Source organism: Giraffa tippelskirchi, chromosome 6, assembly GCF_054371585.1.
Source record: "Giraffa tippelskirchi isolate mGirTip1 chromosome 6, T2T-mGirTip1v1.2.pri, whole genome shotgun sequence".
Lineage (NCBI taxonomy): Eukaryota > Metazoa > Chordata > Mammalia > Artiodactyla > Giraffidae > Giraffa > Giraffa tippelskirchi.
The window spans coordinates 137737535-137760743 of NC_137280.1; the positions used below are offsets into that span (position 1 = coordinate 137737535).

The window sequence follows — 23209 nt, forward strand, 5'->3', positions numbered from 1 at the left end:
ATCAACTCAACTAGATCAAATATGAATTACATATTTCACTATGGATAAGCATCAAAACAGTATTAAAGGGGAAAAGCAAATTGTGGAATGATACATACAGTATGATGCCATTTCTGAAAAGTTATATAATGTGAAAATTTTCTGCACATTGCTTAGGCTTACATATATATGCAGAGAATACCAAATGAACTTTTTGGTCAACCCAATAAAAGCATTACAGGAATATTAAACACTTCAGTCATGATCATGATTAGTTCTGAGATTAGATGAGAATGGGAAAGATCACATAGGAGTCTGGCATTTATTTGTAATATTTAATTTCCAAAACTTGGTGGTAAACACATGGTGTTCGTTATATTGTCAATTCACTTAGGATGCTTGGAAGATTTCATTATTTTTTAGTTCATTAGAGACCCAACTTCCACACCACATCCACCTTTTCAGTCTTTCCTCTGGCTAGCCATTTCTCCCTGTCCCCACCCTCAAACCCCTAATTTGAGTCTCATGCTTCCTTTCAATAAATAGATGCTATTTACTTCAAGCTTAAAATGCAAATAATCCTGAGATGGCTTGCATTTTAAAAGAAGACCGTAATAAGAAGGCCTTTTAAGACCTGAAGACAGAATGTTATAATGGTGGAAAGATTCCCATTCAGTTCAATTCAGTTCAGTTCAGTCGCTCAGTAGTGTCTGACTCCTTGCAACCCCATGGACTGCAGCACGCCAGGCTTCCCCATCCATCACCAACTCCTGGAGCTTGCTCAAACTCATGTCCATCGAGTCAGTGATGCCATCCAACCATCTCATCCTCTGTCATCCCCTTCTCTTCCTGCCTTCTGTCTTTCCTAGCATCAGGGTCTTTTCAAATGAGTCAACTCTTCACATGAGGTGGCCAAAGTATTGGAGTTTCAGCTTCAATATCAGTCCTTCCAATGAATATTCAGGACTGATTTCCTTTAGAATGGACTGGTTAGATCTCCTTGCAGTCCAAGGGACTCTCAAGAGTTTTCTCCAACACTACAGTTCAAAAGCATCAATTCTTTGGCCCTCATCTTTCTTTACAGTTCAACTCACACATCCATACGTGACCACTGGAAAAACCATAGCCTTGACTAGACGGACCTTTGTTGGCACAGTAATGTCTCTGCTTTTTAATATGCTGTCTAGTTTGGTCATAGCTTTTCTTCCAAGGAGCAAGTATCTTTTAATTTCATGGCTGAAGTCACCATCTGCAGTGATTTTGGAGTCCCCAGAAATAAAATCTGTCACTGTTTTCACTGTTTCCCCATCTATTTGCCATGAAGTGATGGGACTGGATGCCATGATCTTCACTTTTTGAATGTTGAGTTTCAAGCCAGCTTTTTCACTCTCCTCTTTCACTTTCATCAAGAGGGTCTTTAGTTCTTCTTCACTTTCTGCCATAAGGGTGGTGTCATCTGCATATCTGAGGTTATTGATAGTTCTCTCAGCAATCTTGATTCTAGCTTGTGCTTCATCCAGCCTGACATTTTTAAGTCTCTGCTCAAATTATATTCAGTCATTTTAGAAATATTTTCTGAGCACCTACTAAGTTCCAGGGATCAAAGGCTGCCTTGTTGCACATCTCCAGGGTAGGTGGTACCCCTGTAGTTGTGATGTGGGCCCCAGAGCTGAGGGATACAACAGTAACAAAGCATGAAAGGGCATGCTGTACTGGCACAAGTGACCACTCAAAATAGAATGAGCGCATATTCCATCAAGGATGATCTCTGTTGTCCAGCTGCCTCATTTACCCAACAGAGAAAGAGGCCCACAGATGGGGCTTGAGTTGTCTAAAGTCCAGAGCAGATTGGGGCTGAGGACTTAGATCTCTGGACTCCAAGCCACTGCTCATTCCTCTGCCCTATACTGTCTCCTTCTGTAAGGATGTCCTTGAGCAGAGTGGACAGATGGAATAAACAAATAAAAAGGAAAAAAGAATTACCTCTGCTCCTTTCCTTGAAATAAGGCCACTTTACTCTCACTTTCTTTCTTTCACCATCTCCCCTGGCTTTCAATCAGCAGGTGCTAAAAGGGTGCAATTTATTCCAATGCTTGTCACACCCTTGCTGTAGATCCAGTGTTACCATGAATCACCCACTCTAGAAAACAAGCATCTATCCCTTTGTAGGAAGACTCAGCCAGGTGAACAGCTCTCCCAAAAGCAGTCTGGGAGATGGGGAAACAAAGGCATGAGAAAGAGAGAAGAGCCCAGAAGGCTGCATTCTCATGCCAGCCCTGCCATTCAAACACTGGGTGAGCTTGGACAAGTCTATAACCTCCCTAGGGCTCCACTTCAGCACAAGGTTATAAGATGACAATGTCCTGGCTTTCATCTACGACAAGTATGACCAAAAGGGGTTTACAACTCTGAGTCATACACACAACATAACCTAATTATCACTAGATAGTCGGCCTGAACATAGGTCCTAGAAAGCAACAGAGCAGGTCACGGCCATCTGTGACATGTGATCTTCTTTATTGGTTCCCCATTCTTCTGAGAGTCATATCCTGATTTTCCCTATGAAAACCACATTCTCCTCCACTCTCAGCCTATAGGCTTTGGAGAGGATTCTACTCCTGATCCACATAGAAGTCACACTCTAACCCAGTCAGACCCTCCTATTCCCCCTTGACATAGTGATAGGTTCAGGAGTGGACATCTACCCCAGAAGAGACAGTGAGAGAAACTATATTTTGCTGGGAATGCTGGCATGAGGGTATACACTCTTCCCTGCTGGATATAAAGCTGAGAAGTAGGTCTTGAGTTTTTGCTCTCATTTTGGACCCTGACTGTAAGCTTAAGCAGCAGAAAATGGAGCCAAGAGACGGAGGGAATAAATTGGTCCCCAATGACATTATATGAACCCCAGTATCAAACCATCCTTGAAGCCATCCCTATTCCTGGATTTTAAATGATCTGAATTATTAAATTTTCTTTTTTAGTTACTTGTAAGATGAATTTTTTGTCACTCACAATTGAAAGAATCCTGCATGACACACAGTCCCACACAGGAAGGTTACCAGCCTCTGCTTGATTAGCTTCAGTGATGGGGACCACTATATCTCTGAGTATTTCTTCCAAGCTTATTTTCCCCCTGCCTCTCAAAGCTACTCCGAGGGAGACATCCAGGGGCAGCTGAGAGAAGAGAGAGAAAATGACAGATGTGAAGAGTAAGACCATCCACAGCTTCAGGGCTGGCTGACATTTATAGGAAGTGTTAAATCACTAGGGTCTTCCAGGTTGTTTAATATCATCTATTGATTTGCTTTTGTTTCCCTGAAGGGAAGAAGGATTTGACTAACAGCCAATGTTCCCATGAGAGCAAGTGCCAGAAGGGTTTTACTGAACACAGAAGAATGAAAAGCCAGGAAAGAAAAGGAAAAGGGAAAAATGACGGCTTGTGAAATTGCAAAATAATATGTACTTCACTGAGGCTAACATAGCCCTGAACAAGCAGGTGAGGAGGTGAACTTTATCTTGGGCATCTTGCCACTTCCTCTAATAGCATCCATAATCTCTTTCCTACCTCACTGCTCCTCCCCTCAAGGGGGTGCCATCTTGATATGCCCAGAAAACAAAGGTTATTAAAGTTGTTCTTAAGTACTTTTCATACATTCAATACTTGGTCCATTCACATGCTCTCTCGTCTATCTAATAAGTATTTGTTCGGTGTCTGTTATATGCCAAGATAATTTTTTTTAGTGTCATTGTTCATTTTAGAACACAATTTGAATTTATAATTAAATTGGTAATTATAATGTAAATTGCTAATCCTTTCTCTCTCTGTGAGCATCTATCCTCACAACATCTCCACGTGGTGAGCAACACAGAGACTGTTCTACTGGACAAGGAAAGGGAGCCAGGGTGTCTGCTGTATCCCACACCAAGTGCAATGCCCAGCAGTTCACAAATGAATTAGATGAACATCCTTTTCACAGAGTAAGGAACAGAAAGGCAAAGAGAAGAAGCACCAGTCCAAGTAAAATTCAGGTAGATCAGAACCCAATTTCTTAACACTTCCTTAACCTGGTACCCCTGCTCCATCATCCCATGCCATACTGCCAGAACTCCACTCAACCGGTGCCTGCCTGCCTGGCTGCAGTTTTATAAAGAGTTACAAGTATGGCTGGGCTTCCTTGGTGGCTCAGATGGTAAAGAATGTACCTGCAATGCAGGAGACCCAGGTTCAATGCCTGGGTTGGAAAGATCCCCTGGAGAAGGGAAAGGCTATCCACTCCAGTATTCTGGCCTGGAGAATTCCACTGACTATATAGTCCATGGGGTTGCAAAGAGTCGGACACAACTGACTTTCACTTTCACCATACGTTCTGTTTACCAGTGAGAGAAATGAAGCTCAGAGATAGCTGCAAGATCACGTAGCTGCCACTTGGCAGAGTCTGAATGTGAGTGTAAGTTTCTCTTACCCTCCTTCCTCCCACGAGAGCCTGAATTAACCAACAGGCAGGAAAAAAAAAAAAAATCGTAATTCCCGGGGCAGACAGCCCTTGACTTCTCATATGCTTCATTTCTTTTCTTCTGTAAGAAACTTGCTGTGTGTGTGACTTTGGGGAAACCACGTAGTCTGTCTTGGACTGGGTCTCTGTATCTCTAGAAGTGAGTAGCTGAACTGGAGCTCTGTGACCGTGAAGTGCCCTTCCAGCCCCAACATCCCAATACCAGATATCTTCCTTCCTCTAATGCCCAAATGCCACATTTGCCTTTTGGGGATGGAAAATAACACTGTAAAAGTGAAAAATACCTAGTATTACCCCTTCTCAGAAATCCTTAAATGAGATGTAGGAAATCCCAGAATCCTAAAGAGCCCAGAGAACATTCTAGGTACAAGTTAATTATTTTAAAAATGTAATAGCTATCACTTATGGAGACACTTTGCTGAGAATTCAGCATAATGTTCCATTGATTCCTCAAACAACTCTGTAGGATATGGGCTCTGTTATTCACATTGTACAGAGGAGAAAATTGAAGCACAGGGTGGTTAAGTAATCTGTTCAAAACTACACAGCTAGTAAATGGTGAAGCTGGACTTAGAATTCAACCAGTTTTTACTCCAAAACATCTCTAGAAATCTTCTCACCCAAATGTCCAAGCCAGAACAGAAATTGTCTCAAAACATCCTACTTAACAGGCTCTGCCTGAAGACCTGCAGTAGTGAATAATTTCTAAAATACGCAGGCTCTTAGAAATGGAAATAGAACTATAGCCTTGAGCTCAATTAAAGAGAGAAGGGAAGTAAGTTAAGTGTGCTCCTTTCTGAAGTGGTCCAGCAAAAGTAGAAGTAACTCTGGCTTCCACTTTGTGTTATATCTTCTTGTAGGGAAAAAAAAAATACTAAAAAAATGAAAATATTTTTTAACAGCACCAGTGTCTTGTGCAATGTCACGATTGGCCTAATCAATGATAACGACCATCAGGATGACCATCAATAAACCAGCACATTAGACTGCATTTCTTGCCTCTAAACAGAGACAGATGTGATGGTAATGATTCCTATAGCAGCAACTCGGACAGGAGAGCAGCTGACGGAAGACTCTTTCCTTAGAGAGCCAGTCTTCCCATCCTCCCCTCACCTTGGAAAACCTGTACATCATTATGACTGCTGCTCTCTCTCTCTTATCTCTACCCGACCAAGTCCTCTGAGGTCCAGATAGTTCAAGTTCCTGCTGTAAAACCTTCCCAGAGTTTCCAGCTCCCATGTGCTTAACTCTTCATTGCATTTGATTCTCTTGTAGAATAGTTTTACCCCCCTACAAAAGAATGTGTGGTTCTAATTCTACTCAGCAACATGACCTTGGACTAGTCACTTCTTCTCCAAGAACCTCTGTTGTTCATTTGTAACAGAGTGGCTGTATAAAAAATGGAAGATCAGTTTTTATCTCATGAGCTTCTTCCGTTCTTTTGCTAGTGGCTGTCTGGAAGTGCAGTACTAGGAAGGACTGTCAAGATCGATTGGTGATGTCTGCCATGGGCATAAGCAGGGTGAGAAGCAACCTCTCTGCTATGCTGTGTCCATCCAAGGACTAAAAGATACCTGATGTTCTTCTGCTCTGACAGTTCATCATTTCTCTTCTTTTATATCCACAATATTAGAAATACATTCAATCAGATTTTATCAAATTTTTCCAACAAAGGATTCCAAATGTCAGAAATGAATTAACTAATACATACTTTTAGCAGACAAATAGAATGAAGATAGACAAAAGCATGATGACGGGGTCTTTATCAGATCAGACCCTGCAAAGCCAACTGGATTATATTTCCTATCTTTGGTTGCCTTCAGATTGCCTTCAATATTCTTTAACAAACCTTCCTTTATCTGAGTTAGACTGAGTGGACTGCTGTTGTTTGTGACCAAATTAACTCTGCCCTTACCAAGAGCATACTGGAGTCACCACTTACTGAGCCCTTACATGTACAGGCATTGTACTAAGAGCTAGACTTAATTTCATATAGTCCCCATTGTAACCCTATGAAGTAGGTATCATTACCTCCATTCCATTCCACATGTGGTGAAATTGAGATCCAGAGAGGTTATGTCACTTGCTCAGGCTCATAAGTGTCAGAGCCAGAGCCAGAGCCAGGATTTGATACAGTTTGGCCTAACCACAAGGCCTGTGTTCCTAACCTCTACATTTGCAAAACAGTCTCTAAATTATATCCCCATTCATTTTAACCTTTAAAGGAAGAGGGGTATTCTGAGACCAATCTACAAAATACGTCATGTCTATTCTACGACCTCACATGCTTTAGGGCACAGTGCCATAGACTCCTGAGGATGACCTGGTGCCAGCTGGAAACTCAGAATATCAAACAGGTCAATCAAAAATTATTCATGAAGGGCTATTCTGACATCTTTTCCAAGAGCAATTGCATAGCTTCCTGAAACTGCCAGCTCCCCCAGGCTGGTGACCTCAGGCACAAACTCCTCTTCAGGAGTCCACACCCAGCTATGCGCAACCTGACTGCACTTGCTGCAGAAGCAAACTCCTGGCTTCAGACCCTGTTTTCTTTCTCATAATACATTTCTTCTTCCAAAAAGGTGTCCAGAATTATTTCATGCACTTATTTATTTGGGAGTAATTTAGAAGTGGAAAAACGTAATTCCTTCTCTCATTTTTTAATCAAGAGTTTGATTTTAAGACATCAAGTTGGTGAACTGAGCAATAAAACCATGCCTATGAGTGGAGAAATAGCATTCTATTAACGAGTGCCTTCAAATTAATCTGAGAATATTTCCATCATGAAAATGTACCTCTTAACACCCTTATCTTTTTGGGCTCATGCACCTGCCTGTGGAAGAGATTTACACTTGCAAATTCTAAGCTCTAAGAGAGTAATATTTCTGCTTCAACCAAGCTTCAAGCTGTTCTTAAAAAAAGAAAGAAAAGACTTTGTTGTATTTGGCATTGAGATTTGTTCGGTGCAAGGAGGTGGTATTTGAAGGGATGAAGGAAGAAGGCATATTTAAGGACTAGCATAAAAACCTGGAAGGATTGATTATTCAGCAAATTTCAGAACAGATCCCATGGGAAGAAAGACTTTTCTATTTCTGCACATTTAGTTGGTTGTTATTGTTTTGTTTGGTAGGGCTGAGTTTAGGTTTGACCAAAGAAGTTTGCTGGTTCCCTCCAGGTTTAAGTAGAGAAATAAATAAGAACTACAGGACAATTACACATGTTTGTCAAAGATGTACCATATGCCAGGCACTGTGTTAAACTCTCTAATTTGTATTAATGTTATTTTATTTAGCTTTAATCCTCTAAGCAACTCAAGGGTAAAGTCTTTCTATTACCATTATTTTACAAATGATGCAAATGAGAGATGGATAGAGTAAAAAACTTACCCAAAGTCACACAGAGAGTAAGTGCCAGAACTGGGACATTCTAAGCCCAGAGGCTGCCCTCCCAGTCACTGTGTATTATGCCATGTGGAAAAGTCCCCTAGACCCCAGAAGCTACAGTCTTGACCAAGATCACCTTTGCCAGCCCTGGAAAGGAGCTTTTGGGCTCCAGGGTGAGGATGCCTGCTCTTTTATTCCTTATTCCTCCAAGGGCCCCACAAAATCAGGGTCTTTTACAGCTCAAAGAGATCTGAAAGATAATCTACTCCCCTTCCCCATTCCATTTTACTATGAGGTCACTGAGGTCCAGAAAATCAAAAATAGCCCATCCAAGGTCAAAAATAGTCATGTACAAATGTGAGAATTAGATCATATAGAAAGCTGAGCACTGAAGAACTGATGCTTTCAGATTATGGTGCTGGAGAAGACTCTTGAGAGTCCCTTGAACTGCAGGGAGATCAAACCAGTCAATTCTAAAGGAAATCAACCCTGAATATTAATTGGAAGGGCTGATGCTGAAGCTGAAGTTCCAATACTTCCAATGTGAAGCACCGACTTGTTGGAAAAAACTCTGATGCTGGGAAGATTAAAGACAAAAGGAGAAGGGAGTAGAAGAGTGTGAGATGGTTAGATAGCATCACCGACTCAATGGACATGAATCTGAACAAACTGCAGGAGAGAGAGTGGAGAACAGACAAGCCTGGCGTGCTGCAGTCCATGGGGTTGTAAAAAGCTGGACATGACTTAGCAACTGGAACAAGGTCAAAAGCAAGAGCAATGCCTTCAGGACCATCCTTTCTTCACTGCCACATCTTTTCTGCCACCTCCACCATCCTCTTCCACCTGGGACTGCCAATCACAGCATATTTTTGTTCAATGGTACTTCTCCTACACCCACCTTGCTCATCAAATGATCCATCCAGCATCCCAACACCACAGGGTTCAGCTAGTTGAATCCTGTTAAGTTGAAAAATTGAAAGAATCCTTCCTAGAATGTCAGAGTAGGAAAGCCTCGAACACATAATCTTATCCATTCCCCTCATTTAAAGATGAGAAACAGTGTCCTATTGAAGAGAATGAACTTCACAGTGTCCGTGAATCTTAAGGAGTGTGCAGACTTGCAATACAGGAAGAAGATGAATTCGAAACTCTTCTTATATTCATTTTTTTATGTTGAAACTGAGAAGGAAATTAAGCTTTGCTTTGTTACTACGTAATGTGCAAGCTGGCACTGGTTCCCTTTGTCTAAGGTCAAGAGGTCACTTATTATTGAAAGTATGTGATGGATCCAGAAAGAAGGATGGAATTACACAACTCAGAAGAATCAAAAGTGGGACCCCTCTTGCTTTCTGTCTTAGAGTATTACAGCATATTGAAATTTGCATGCTTCAGAATGTCACTAAGATTGATAATTTATGAAAGAAATGACTGCCAAATAAAGGAATATTTATACAACTTTGTAACGAGGTAGGAAGTAATCATGAAAATCTTGAGTGCCCCACTGAGATAAGCTATTATTTTATGGGAAAATATTTAAGAGTTGTTGAAATTAAAGCTAAGCTACTCATTTTTTTTATTTAAAAAATTAGAAACTTCCAATTTGCTTTAAAAACAACAACTTTTGCTATGGAGAGATCATTTTGAAAACAGATGTCGGAGTTTTCTCCACTGTATTTTCTAAACTTAATTAATAAAGTAGAATAAAAACTCTACTTCCTAACCTGTTCAAAACTCTTTCAAATGAAGAGTTTCAATGGTTTCACCACAGCTTTAAAAATAAACCAATTAACTGATATCTAAGGAGACAGACATCTATTAGCTGAATTTCAACCAAAATCTTTACATAAAGTGGTGGATAGAAATTTAAAATTAACATCATGATTTACAAAGTACATCCAATTATACTCTTCTTCTATTTGGATCAACACATCTCTGGAAGCATCTTTTTGATTTTGATAGTCAGTAAAAGTCAAGTATCAAAATGAATTGAACTTGGACAAGAATTCATAAATATTAAAGTCTAAAACCAATTTAAAAAAGAACATAGTGAAACATATTCAACCACATTGATCTCCCTAAAATATTAATAATACATAACTATGCTATATGTCACATGAGTAATAATATTTAACTAAAAGCAAAGTGGATTTTGTTTTCATTTTTAAATGCTTTGTTTCCACTCATGTTTTTAAAATTTCTATTTATTGCATGTTTTATAATGTACCAAATACCTAGTACAGTAGAGTTTGAATATAATTTTTAAATAAATGTAATAGCAATTTACTGAGAAGTGAACTGACCCAAAAAGTTTGGAGGTTTCGGGTCTTAAAACTCACAGCTAGAGGCTTAGAAACCCAGGGACCAGTGGCACTCCTGGCCTCCAGTTCTTCTTGCTAGAGTCAGAGCAGCTCAGATTCAGGTGCCAAGTTCTTGGTATGGCAGCAGACAGATAAGAACAACTAAGACTTGTGAACTCCCTTAGTCCAGAGAAAACCCCAAGAGTCACCCTCCAACCCTATCTCAAGTCTAACAGGCTATAGGCTATTTGGAAAGCTTCACAGAGTTTGAAGTTTTGTGCCAAGCTGGTATCCAGTCATGTTAAATCCTCTCCTTGAAAATCTTCAAAATTTTCCCCTTGTCCAAAGTTTACTCATTTTCCACTGGGTTTTCCTTATAAAATATGGGATAAATTTTATAAGAGGAAATTGGTTCAAGACTTTGAGGTACCTTAACCCGATGGAAGTATTGTTGTTGTTTTAGCCACTAAGTCATATCCAACTCTTTTGCATCTCCATGGACTGTAGCCCACCAGGCCCCTCTGTCCATGGGATTTCTCAGGCAAGAATACTGGAATGGGTTGCCATTTCCTTCCCCAGGGCATCCTCCCAACCTAGGGATTGAACCCATGTCTCCTGCATTGGCAGGTGTATTCTTTACCACTGAGCCAATAGGGAAGCTCAGTGGAAGTATAGGTAACCATTAAAATAATTAGGGAGATATATAATTATTGATATGATGTAGAATTAAATCCACGATATAGCGTAAATCAAAAAAGCATGTGTACAGGATATGTACAAAACATACACTCCGAATAGCTCCCCTACACACACACACACACACACACACACAGTTCTAGCTATTGTTATTTTTGAGTGATGGGTTTAGTTTTCTTATTGCTCATCTGTATTTTTTTTCTATTACAAACTTGCATCACTTGTGTAAAAAAATAAAGTTGCTTTTTATAACTGAACTGATCCAAATAGACATTTCCACTGCACAGGCCCTAGTCGGGGTTTTACTTGCAACAATGAGATTGGCAACAATGTCCCCTTACCATAGGAGAGTGCTGCTGCTGCTAAGTCGCTTCAGTTGTGTCCGACTCTGTGCGACCCCATAGACGGTAGCCCATCAGGCTCCGCCGTCCCTGGGATTCTCCAGGCAAGAATACTGGAGTAGATTGCCATTTCCTTCTCCAGTGCATGAAAGGGAAAAGTGAAAGTGAAGTCGCTCAGTCGTGTCCGACTCTTAGCGACCCCACGGACTGTAGCCTATCAGGCTCCTCCGTCCATGGGATTTTCCAGGCAAGAGTACTGGAGTGGGGTGCCATTGCCTTCTCCACCATAGGAGAGTAGTTTTGTTTTAAAAGCCCTTCTTAGTCCATATCTCCTTCGGCTTTTACAACACAGTGATATTTTTAAGCACCATCTCATATTATCTCTCCTTTGCTCAAAACCTTTTCTAAGCCTATCCACTAGTTCAGGAAAAAATGTTCAAAATCATTTGTATGACCTTCAGAACGTTTGTAATTAGGCCTCATCCTACCATCACAGCTCCATTTCCTTCTGCTTGTCACCGCCATGCATATTCTAGCCAATCTGTTCCTGAATTCACCACACACTTTCCTCCTTTTTGTATGTTTTCCTCTTTAGAAGGCCCATTCTGTATATTCTTCTTTCTAAATTCCTGTTAGTTCTTGAAAACACAGATCAAATGTTTCTCTACTGAGAAATCATAACATAAGCATTTTATACTCCTTATCCTCATAGCCCATTCTTTCATTTTTCTAACATATTTTTCTGAGAGGAGAGTAAAACTCTCAATTACAAAGGCCTTGTTTATTCAGTTATGAATTTCCAAAAACAAGCACAATTCCTGGCACATAGGAGGTACTCAATAATTAGTAGCTCTTTTAAGTAAAAGAAAGACACTCCCTGCACAAGACACAGAGAGGAAAAATTGGATCAAGGTAATCTTCCTAAGAGACCTGGCCAGACGATACTGGAAACAAAATGTGACAAGACAGACTGAAGAAGGAAAAAAAAATATCCGGCAGCTGCTATGTTTGAGCCATCCCATCCAATCGAAGTACTTAAAGGTGTCAACTTCTCCAATGGTTCTACCCTCTGATGACAGTCAGGAACTGGATCTTTTTCATGGAAGTTTTAAGTCATGACTTGATGGAAGCTTCCTATGGTCCTGGAACCAACTCTCATCTATCCATTTCTCTGTACTCATCCAATAAGGAATTACTGGTGTCTAATAGTGGACTTCCCTCATGGCTCAGACAATAAAAAAATTTGCCTGTAATAAAGGAGACCTAGGTTTGATCCCTGGTTCAGGAAGATTCCTTGGAGAAGGAATGACTACCCACTCCAGTATTCTTGCCTAGAAAATTCCATGTACAAAGGAGCTGAACCTGGCAGGCTACAGTCCATGGGGTCACAACGAGTTAGAGACGACTGAGTGACTAACACTTCATTTCACTTCTATAATAGCATTGTTCTAGGCTCTAGATTAGAAACACTGTGGTCAATGAGATAAATAATAGCTCTGGTCTCTTGGACCTTACATTCCAGTTGTAAGACATTGAAGACACAGAAAGGAAAAAGATATACCCAATTCTGATAAAGGCAAGAGAGTTAAAGAATTAGAATAAGGTGACAAGGTAGATGAAAAAGTGACTACTTCAGATTGGATAATCAGGAAGGACTTCTCTGAGAAAGTAATATTTGAGATGGATATAAGAATCTGCCAGACAAACTCAGAGCAGTTCCAGGCAGATAAATCCCCCTGGGGGAGAATGAGGTTGATATGTTCAAGAACAGAAACAAAGCCCGTGTAGGTGCAGCTTGGTGAGGGAAGGAAACAAGATCAGGGAGGAAAGAAGAGGCATAATCAAAATAGGACTTTTTAGGCTGGGGTAAGAGACCTCAGTTCTTTCCAAATGTGATGAAATAACTCTGCTAACAAGGACTTTCCAGGTAAGGCCTACAGATGGAATGAGGACTTTAGCCCTCCTCTGGACTAACCCTGAACCTTACTCCTTGGAATTAGCCAATCTTGCGATTTCTCTAGCTATAGCTTCATCCCTAAGACCAAACTATCTAAATCTGGGTTTAGCAATCAAGTCAGAGAAAATATGTGTAAGGAGTACACAGAGGTAAGAGTAGATAATTTATACGTTCATGAGAGACAAACATAAAACCCAGGAGAGTCCAATGGAAAGTTGATAATCAGATCATTAGAATGTAAACTTCATGAAATCAGGGACTTTTTCAGTCACCTTTATTACTAGATCTCCTGCATCCATCACGGTGCCTCAGTCAGTCAGTTCAGTCGCTCAGTCATGTCCGACTCTTTGCGACCCCATGAACCGCAGCTCGCCAGGCCTGCCTGTCCATCACCAACTCCGGCAGTTTACCCAAACTCATGTCCATCAAGTCGGTGATGCCATCCAGCCATCTCATCCTCCGTTGTCTCCTTCTCCTCCTGCCCCCAATCCTACCCAGCATTAGGGTCTTTTCCAATGAGTCAACTCTTCACATGAGGTGGCCAAAGTATTGGAGTTTCAGCTTCAACATCAGTCCTTCCAATGAACACCCAGGACCGATCTCCTTTAGGATGGACTGGTTGGATCTCCTTGCAGTCCAAGGGACTCTCAAGAGTCTTCTCCAACACCACAGTTCAAAAGCATCAATTCTGCGGCTCTCAGCTTTCTTCACCGTGCAACTCTCACATCCATACATGACTATTGGAAAAACCATAGCCTTGACTAGACGGACCTTTGCTGGCAAAGTAATGTCTCTGATTTTTAATATGCTATCTAGGTTGGTCATAACTTCCTTCCAAGGAGCAGGCGTCTTTTAATTTCATTGCTGCAATCACCATCTGCAGTGATTTTGGAGCCCAGAAAAATAAAGTCAGCCACTGTTTCCCCATCTATCTGCCATGAAGTGATGGGACCAGATGCCATGACCTTAGTTTTCTGAATGTTGAGCTTTAAGCCAACTTTTTCACTCTCCTCTTTCACTTTCATCAAGAGGCTCTTTAGTTCTTCTTCACTTTCTGCCATAAGGGTGGTGTCACCTGCATATCTGAGGTTATTGATATTTCTCCCAGCAATCTTGATTCCAGCTTGTGCTTCCTCCAGCCCAGAGTTTCTCATGATGTACCCTGCATATAAATTAAATAAGCAGGTTGACAATATACAGCCTTGACATACTCCTTTTCCTATTTGGAACCAGTCTGTCGTTCCATGTCCAGTTCTAACTGTTGCTTCCTGACCTGCATACAGGTTTCTCAAGAGGCAGGTCAGGTGGTCTGGTATTCCCATCTCTTTCAGAATTTTCCAGTTTATTGTGATCCACACAGTCAAAGGCTTTGGCATAGTCAATAAAGCAGAAATAGATGTTTTTCTGGAACTCTCTTGCTTTTTCAATGATTCATCGGATGTTGGCAATTTGATCTCTGGTTCCTCTGCCTTTTCTAAAACCAGCTTGAACATCTGGAAGTTCATGGTTCACATATTGCTGAAGCCTGGCTTGGAGAATTTTGAGCATTACTTTACTAGCATGTGAGATGAGTGCTATTGTACGGTAGTTTGAGCATTCTTTGGCATTGCCTTTCTTTGGGATTGGAATGAAAACTGAGAAACTTTTCCAGTCCTGTGGCCACTGCTGAGTTTTCCATATCATACACAATATGTATCTATGTACATACTGAGGGCTTCCCAGGTGGCATAAGTGGTAAAGAACCCACCTGCCAATGCAGGAAACATAAGAGACAGGGGTTCGATCCCTGGGTCAGGAAGATCCCCTGGAGGAGGGCATGGCAACCCACTCTGGTATTCTTGCCTAGCAAATTCCATGGACATAGGAGCCTGGCAGGTTATAGTCCATAAGGTCGCAAAGAGTCAGATACAACTGAAGAGACTTTGCACACATGCACATATACCTACTGTACAAACAAGTGGGAAAAAAATGAACAGGAGATGTGGTTGCCACACAAATCACACATCTTCAACTACAGGGAACATAATTCACCAAGGGCCCCTGCTGATGAAATCCACCAAGTTTTTCCCCTTCTGCGCCCAACCAAGACTAAGTATGACAGAGATAATATGGCCACCTACTCTTGGAGATAGCCTTGTCAAGCTTGCCTTTGACTACCTGTCAGTCTGTGATGCTTCTGCCAAGCATCTTCCTTCTTTCTCTCCTGCATTAGGAGTCACATTTGTGCTGCAGTCTGACAGCTCTCCCAGGCTCTTCTGCCTCCCTCTCCATTTTTTCTCCCAATTGTTCCCTCTAATGAAGGGAAACATTGCTTGGACATTTAATCCCATCTTAGCTTCTACTTCTTGAAAGACCCAGACTAATGTGAAAGACTCAGGGTACCACCAACCAAGCTAGGTACTAACAACATCTCACTACTGTGGGGTTGTCTTCTTATGCACTTCCTTCCAAGGCAGGAATTAAGCCACCCTGAATTCAAAGGAGAGGACAGGCAAATAACTGCTTCTAAAAGAAAAGGAAATTAAGAGAGAGAAATTGGGAGGAAGATTCTGAAAAATTTTCCTTCAATTACATTCTATCCCTTACTATGTTAGAACTACTTTATATCCCTTGTTTAAAACCTTACTAAATTCTATTTTAAGTGTCTAAAAAATTTAGTTCCTCTATCACTATAATTTCCATAACTCAAAGTGTTTGAGCAGGAAGTACTTTCTCATCTAGTCACTTGAATTGCAATCCGTTGATAAAGGAATCAGTAATTATGGATTATAAAATATTTGTGCTGTTCTTTAACATATGCAAATCTCTCATGCATCTTTGAACAAAATTTATTCTCCCCAGAACCATGTAAATTAAGAAGAGTACAGATATTATCCCCAATCCACAAGTGAGGACACTGACATTTAAGAATGCAAAGTAGTCCCTTAGTAATTTACAGAATACAGAGCACCCAGACCTGGGTTTTTTGGCTAGGGCACATCATGTCACCTCTCACAGCTAGTCCCTGGAGTAAACACTTTTTCCCTCTTAGCTACCATTCTGCTTTCTTCCGTATATCTCCTCCACTTTTCGATCATGTGTCAATTATAGGATGAATTCTATTACAGTTTAGAGGTGAACATGTGACTCAAGATAGATTCATAACACTGAATCTCGCATGGATAGGCATATAACTCAAGCAGGGCCACTGAGAGCCACCTGAAATCCTTAGTGAACCCATAGGAAAAAACGTATTTTCACATGGGTTACTAAGCTGATACGCTGTAAGCCATAGCAGCAGCACATGGAAATTCCTGCCAGGGTGAAGCAATACAGTAAAACTCAGGGCTGAGAGGTAGAGAAACACAAAGTCCCAGTGGTTTCATTTGAGCTCCTGGATCCAGGTATGACTGAAGCCATGTAGCCTTGTCTATCTCAATGAAACTAAGCCATGCCGTGTGGGGCCACCCAAGACGGAAGGGTCATGGTGGAGAGGTCTGACAGATTGTGGTCCGCTGGAGAAGGGAATGACAAACCACTTCAGTATTCTTGCCTTGAGAACTCCATGAACAGCATGAAAAGGCAAAAGGATAGGACACTGAAAGATGAACTCCCCAGGTCAGTAGGTGCCCAATATGCTAATGGATATCAGTGGAGAAATAAATCCAGAAAGAATGATGGGATGGAGCCAAAGCAAAAACGATACCCAACTGTGGATGTGACTGGTGATAGACGCAAAGTCCGATGCTGTAAAGAACAATATTGCATAGGAACCTGGAATGTTAGGTCCATGAATCAAGGCAAACTGGAAGTGGTCAAACAGGAGATGGCAAGAGTGAACGTTGACATTCTAGGAATCAGCGAACTAAGATGGACTGAAATGGGTGAATTTAACTCAGATGACCATTATATCTACTACTGTGGGCAAGAATCCCTTAGAAGAAATGGATCATGGTCAACAAAAGAGTCCGAAATGCAGTACTTGGATGCAATCTCAAAAACGACAGAATGATCTCTGTTCGTTTCCAAGGCAAACCATTCAATATCACGGTAATCCAAGTCTATGCCCCGACCAGTAACGCTGAAGAAGCTGAAGTTGAACGGTTCTATGAAGACCTACAAGACCTTCTAGAACTAACACCCAAAAAAGATGTCCTTTTCATTATAGGGGACTGGAATGCAAAAGTAGGAAGTCAAGAAACACTTGGCGTAACAGGCAAGTTTGGCCTTGGAGTACAGAATGAAGCAGGGCAAAGGCTAGTAGAGTGCACGAGAACGCACTGGTAATAGCAAACACCTTATTCCAGCAACAGAAGAGAAGACTCTACACGTGGACATCACCAGATGGTCAACACCAAAATCAGATTGATTATATTCTTTGCAGCCAAAGATGGAGAAGCTCTATACAGTCAGCAAAAACAAGACCGGGAGCAGACTGTGGCTCGGATCATGAACTGCTTATTGCCAAATTCAGACTTAAATTGAAGAAAGTAAGGAAAACCACTAGACCATTCAGGTATGACCTAGATCAGATCCCTTATGAGTATACAGTGGAAGTGACAAATAGCTTTAAGGGACTAGACCTGATAGACAGAGTGCCAGATGAACTATGGACAGAGGTTCGTGACATTGTACAGGAGACAGGGATCAAGAAAATCCCCATGGAAAAGAAATGCAAAAAAGCAAAATGGCTGTCTGAGGAGGCCTTACAGATAGCTGGAAAGAGAAGAGAAGCGAAAAGCAAAGGAGAAAAGGAAAGATATTCTCATCTGAATGCAGAGTTCCAAAGAAGAGCAAGGAGAGATAAGAAAGCCTTCCTCAGCGATCAGTGCAAACAAATAGAGGAAAACAACAGATTGGGAAAGACTAGAGACCACTTCAAGAAAATTAGAGATACCAAAGGAACATTTCATGCAAAGATAGGCTCGATAAAGGACAGAAATGGTATGGACCTAACAGAAGCAGAAGATATTAAGAAGAGGTGGCAACAATACACAGAAGAACTGTACAAAAAAGATCTTCACGATCTAGATAATCACGATGGTGTGATCACTCACCTAGAGCCAGACATCCTGGAATGTGAAGTTAAGTGGGCCTTAGAAAGCATCACTACGAACAAAGCTAGTGGAGGTGATGGAATTCCAGTTGAGCTATTTCAAATCCTCAAAGGTGATGCTGTGAAAGTGCTGCACTCAATATGCCAGCAAATTTGGAAAACTCAGCAGTGGCCACAGGACTGGAAAAGGTCAGTTTTCGTTCCAATCCCAAAGAAAGGCAATGCCAAAGAATGCTCAAACTACCGCACAATTGCACTCATCTCACATGCTAGTAAAGTAATGCTCAAAATTCTCCAAGCCAGGCTTCAGCAATACGTGAACCGTGAACTTCCAGATGTTCAAGCTGGTTTTAGAAAAGGCAGAGGAACCAGAGATCAAATTGCCAATATCCGCTGGATCATCGAAAAAGCAAGAGAGTTCCAGAAAAACATCTATTTCTGCTTTATTGACTATGCCAAAGCCTTTGACTGTGTGGATCACAATAAACGGTGGAAAATTCTGAAAGAGATGGGAATACCAGACCATCTGACCTGTCTCTTGAGAAACCTGTATGCAGGTCAGGAAGCAACAGTTAGAACTGGACATGGAACAACAGACTGGTTCCAAATAGGAAAAGGAGTACGTCAAGGCTGTATATTGTCACCCTGCTTATTTAACTTCTATGCAGAGTACATCATGAGAAACGCTGGGCTGGAAGAAACACAAGCTGGAATCAAGATTGCCGGGAGAAATATCAATAACCTCAGATATGCGGATGACACCACCCTTATGGCAGAGAGTGAAGAAGAACTAAAGAGCCTCTTGATGAAGGTGAAGGAGGAGAGTGAAAAAGTTGGCTTAAAGCTCAACGTTCAGAAAACTAAGATCATGGCATCTGGTCCAATCACCCCATGGGAAATAGATGGGGAAACAGTGGAAACAGTGTCAGACTTTACTTTTTTGGGCTCCAGAATCACTGCTGATGGTGACTGCAGCCATGAAATTAAAAGACGCTTGCTCCTTGGAAGGAAGGTTATGGCCAACCTAGATAGCATATTTAAAAGCAGAGACATTACTTTGCCAACAAAAGTCCGTCTAGTCAAGGCTATGGTTTTTCCATTGGTCATGTATGGATGTGAGAGTTGGACGGTGAAGAAAGCTGAGCGCCGCAGAATTGATGCTTTTGAACTGTGGTGTTGGAGAAGACTTTTGAGAGTCCCTTGGATTGCAAGGAGATCCAATCAATCCATCCTAAAAGAGATCAATCCTGGGTGTTCATTGGAAGGTCTGATGTTGAAGCTGAAGCTCCAATACTTTGGCCACCTCATGTGAAGGGTTGACTCATTGGAAAAGACCCTAATGCTGGGTAGGATTGGGGGCGGGAGGAGAAGGGGACGACAGAGGATGAGATGGTTGGATGGCATCACCGACTCAATGAACATGGGTTTGGGTAGACTCTGGGAGTTGGTGATGGACAGAGAGGCCTGGCGTGCTGCAATTCATGGGGTCGCAGAGAGTCGGACACGACTGAGCAACTGAACTGAACTGAACTGAAGCCATGTATTCCAGACTTCACAGTTGTGAGAGCCAATAAATGCCCCTTTAAAGATTAGATAGTTTGAGGTGTGTTTCAGTCAATTAATGAAAGCTTGACAAACTGAATCAATGAAATATATATATATATATGTATAGAAGTTATAATATTTTTTATATTTTGGGTCAAATAAAACATATTTTAATTAATTTCTTCTGTTTCTTTCCTGCTCCTTTTTTTCATGTGCTACAAGAAAATTGAAAATTTGTGTCTCATATTTCTGGCTTATGGTTCACATGCCAGAAAATTGAAAATCTGTGTCTTATATTTGTGGCTCATCTCCTACTTCTGTTAGTGAGTTCACTATGGGGTGAAAGTTTTGCAAACTCAGACCTGGATAGTTGAATGATGTACCCTCCAATTTACTTTCTCTCCTCTAGCTTGATCATTCCAGGAAGCATCAAGTCATTACTATTTTTTTTTTAAAAAGTCATTATTATAATAAAAACTTTCTCTTGGTTACATTCTTTTTTTTCTTGAGCCAACTGTTCAAAGTCTTCATAAAGTGATAAAATTGTTTTATGCCAAAGACTTTCAGTAGTGGAATTCTTGACAAAGCAAATGCCACAGAGGGTATCAACAATATGTCTTGTGTACATGAAATTTGTGACTCATTTATTTTTATGCTAGAGACAGTTTGATATCTCTCTTAAAAAAAAAAAAATCCTGCCTTAAATCAGCAACTTTAAAACATTGGCTTCTCTCAATCCTTACTCTCTTGCTACAAGGCAGTTCATAATGTTCTCTTCCTGGGATTCCAATTTCATTTTTCATCAGCTTCATGTTTTCTCATCTGGTGATATTAACAGAGAGTCTTTTTGTTTTTGTTCAACTTCTTTTGGTGCTGTTTGTTTTACATCTCATCTCTTAAGAGTGGAATAACATTAGGGTTCACATTGCCTGTCTCTCTAACCCAGCAGTAGTCTCAGAGACAAGGCCTTCTAATACTTTGCTTCAGCCCTGGTTCTCAGTAGATAATAGTTGGAATGCATGAATGAATTCACCTAAACCCCCAAGAATATTATCAATATTGTTCAGCTAATTTCTTAAAACCAAAAGGTACCCAGAGGGATAGCCCTGATTTCCCACAGTTCAAGGTTTAGATGCTACCCATAGTCCTTCCCTGCTTTCTTATGCCAATTACACTGGCTAGATTTGATTATAAAAGGACTAGGCGGGACAGAGAGATCAGATAGTGTGGCCCTCAGACCAGGCATTTCAGAATCACAAGATCTTGTTATTAAACATACAGATCACCCTACCATTTGAGAAACAGGGGGAAATATAACCAAAGGTCTGGAAAGGAAAGCACAGGGAGAATACTGTACGGAAGCAAAATTTGCTACCGCAAAATATCTTTGCAGATTATTTCAAGCTGAAAACAATCAAGGCCCAAAAGACTAAGGAAGAATCTGTGACCTTCCTCTAATTTCCTAAAAGAATGTAGATAGAAGACCTGATCCAGGGAGGGAGCCATTATCACAGATAATTACAGTATGAACTAGGTGTGTAGATGGGGAGGAACCTAGTAAAGTCTGTTTGTTAACATTTTTCTTGGTGTCCCATGGCCTCAGAAGAGCCCAGCAAACATTTGTACACCAAACATTTGCCTTTCCATCTCTATGTAAACTGCCTTCCTCCTCTATGAAGTCCCAAACCACTAACCCCCAACCTCCTCTTCAGTCTTTGGCTGAAGAACGTATTTAAGGTAAGGTCTTTGGCCATTTGGGTGACTTGCTCAGTTTTCCTAGGTCAGACCAACTTTTGGTCTCTCCCAAAAGTTATTAAACTTTTGTTTGATCTTCTTCTGTTAATCTGTCTCATGTCAATTTGACTGTTAGGTGAGTCAGAAGAACATGGAAGGGTAGAGGAAAATTTCTTCCTCCCCAACAAGACTAAGAGAGAAGCAGAGGAGGGCAAGCCTGAGCCCTCCCAGAGGATGGTATACCATATGAGCTGGACCCCCATTTCTGTATCACTGTGTAAATTCCCACATCCCGTGTTTTTCTTTAGAACACATTGCACACTCTACAACACTCATGAGCACATTGTCTCCTAATGCGTCCTCAGGAAAGACAAATGGAGCTTTGTACCAACGGTTGTAGAAAATAACTAAGGGCAGACACTAAAAAGAACAAAACAATGCCATTTACAGTGATATGGATGGACCTAGAGAGTGTCATACTGAGTGTAGTAAGTCAGAGAAGGAGAAATATTGTATGATATCCCTTACATGTAGAATCTAAAAAGAAATGATACAAATGAACTTATGTACAAAACAGAAACAGACTCACAGAGTTAGAGAATAAATCTATGGTTGCTGATGGGGAGGAATAGGGGAAGGGATAGTTAGGGAGTTTGGGGTGGACATGTACACACTGATATATTTAAAATGGATAACCAACAAGAATCTAGTGTATAGCACATGGAACTCTGCTCAATGTTATGTAGTAGCCTAGATGGGAGGGAGTTTGGGGGAGAATAGACACATGTATATGTATGCCTGTTCACCTAAAACTATCACAACATTGTTAATCAGCTATACCTGGTTACAAAATAAAAAGTTTGAAGAAAAGAAAATAAAGAAGGGCAGACAATAACCACAGAAAAGGGGCTATGGGTTCTTGTAAAAAGAAAAGGAGAGAAATAATAAGGACCAAGAATCACAATCTTGGGCATAAAGACACTTGTGAACACCAGCCAAGCTGAAACTCATACATATACATATGAAGCCAAAGAGGAAATAAAAGAAAATAGAAAAGAAACAAGATTTAAGGAAGAGACAGAGACACAGAGCAAAGGGAAAAAAAGTGCTCAGCTTACTCGTAAGAAATTGATCTGTATTTTGGGGTCTGGAGTGGGAACAACAGCTGTAGCTGAGAATTCAGAGTCAGGAGCAGATTTAATTTTGGAGGCCCTGTGTTTCTGTGCACAAAATCCCTCTGAACCTTGCAAAGACAATGAGCATAGCTCCTGCAGGCTTGGTCGTCTCAACACCCGGTACAAGAAGGATTAGCTTACGGACCATATCAGTGTCCTCCAGAGAAAATCACTAATAGAAGACAGACAGATAAGAGACTTATTGAAAGGAATTGCTTCACATGATTATAGAGATTGAAAAGCCCCAAGATGTGCTGAGTGAGTGGGCAAGCTGCAGACCCAGGAAAGTAGTGTCAATTCCAGTCCAAAGAGGAGCAGACACGGGAACCAGGAAGAGCTGATGTTTCAGTTCATGTCTAAAGGCAACATAAGACTGATGTTCTAGCTTAAGGCAGTCAGGCAGTCAAGGGTAGCCTTTTGTCCCATTCAAGACTCTCAACTGTTTGAATGAGATCCATCTATATCAGGAGGGTCAATCTCTTCACTCAGTCTACCAGTTCAAATGCTGATCTCACACAGAAACATTCTCCCCCAGAATGTCTGAGCATCC

The 23209-nt window shown here is 41.0% G+C and overlaps 1 protein-coding gene across 2 annotated transcripts in view; it reads right to left on the reverse strand.

Moving 5' to 3' along the window:
• Nucleotides 1–23209, reverse strand: part of LOC145508725 (uncharacterized) — a 617339-nt gene that overhangs the window by 571881 nt on the left and 22249 nt on the right. The window lies entirely within an intron of this gene.